Raw genomic sequence first — 1,257 nt, forward strand, 5'->3', positions numbered from 1 at the left:
CTTCTGGCGTCACCTCAATCGTTAGTGTTGATTGGCTTATAGACCCATCACTCTGACCTCTGCCTCTTTCGTCACATGGCTGTGTCCGTCTGTGAGAGCCTTTCCTCTTTTCTTATAAGGGTACCAGTCATATTGGATTAAGGGCCTGCCCTACTCCAGTACGACTGACGGACATTTTAATTGCATCCGTAAGGACCTTATTTTCAGCTAAGATCACATCCATGGGTAGTACGAGTTAGGACTTGAATATATCTTTTTGGGAGAACACAAATGGACCCATAACAGCACAGTTTTCAGCATGGAGTGTGTTTTCTCTACATGACAGCCGTCGATCTCATCCTTTAAGATTCAGCACGGGCCCCCCCACCCCGTTCCCGGCCCACCTGAGCTGAGCCGGACGTCTCTCCTTGGGGTTAGGAGCCCCGTGTATAGTAAACTGCTAAGCGGGGTCAACGGACGATCGTTTGTCTTCGTGTCTGTCTAGAGAGTAAGACGAGGTCCCCTCCAGGGCCCTACGCCCGCTGACGCACAGCCTCGCGGCCCCGCGTGCTCAGCTCTGCGGTCTCGGCGCCCGCACGAGGTCGCACCGAACACGGCAGCCGTTAGACGCCCGAGAAGCACCTGCGGAATGCAGGCGCGGCTGCGGAGATGCCGGGTTTTTCCCAGGCGCGATTTAGCTCATGACTGCCGCTCCGCGTTTCCGACGTTCCCATCCCCAGCTGCCTGCCCCCCGCCCGCAACCGCCACGATTTTCTATGGAGAACACATTGCTGTTCCTTTTTTTTTTTTAAATATAACTTTACGTGTTTACTTTTAAATTAATGTTAAAATTATAGTCGCCATACAACATCGTATTAGTTGCAGGCGCGGTCACTGCGATTAGACGTTTGTACACCTTACGGCGTGATCGCTGATAAGTCTCACCCCCACCTGGCCCCGGAGGGCGTTGTCACCTGTTATCGACTGTTCCCAAAGCTGCACTTTGCAGCCCCGTGACTGTTTTCACAGCCGGCCGTGCGAGCCGCTTCTCGCCCTCACCGTTCCCACCAGTCCCTCCAGCCGCCCCCGTCCGGGACCTTGGTTGGCTCTGTGTCCACGAGCCCGTTTCCGTTGTGTGTGTCCGTTTATGGTGCCCACGAGACTCCGCACGTACGTGCGATCAGGCGCCGTTTGTCTTTCTCCGCTGGCACGATGCCCTCTCGGTCCGTCGCGTGGGCCCCAGGGGCAGGAGTTGGCCGCAGCACCGCTAACAGTCAC

Source organism: Pteropus vampyrus, unplaced genomic scaffold (genome assembly GCF_000151845.1).
Source record: "Pteropus vampyrus isolate Shadow unplaced genomic scaffold, Pvam_2.0 Scaffold252, whole genome shotgun sequence".
NCBI classification, from domain to species: domain Eukaryota; kingdom Metazoa; phylum Chordata; class Mammalia; order Chiroptera; family Pteropodidae; genus Pteropus; species Pteropus vampyrus.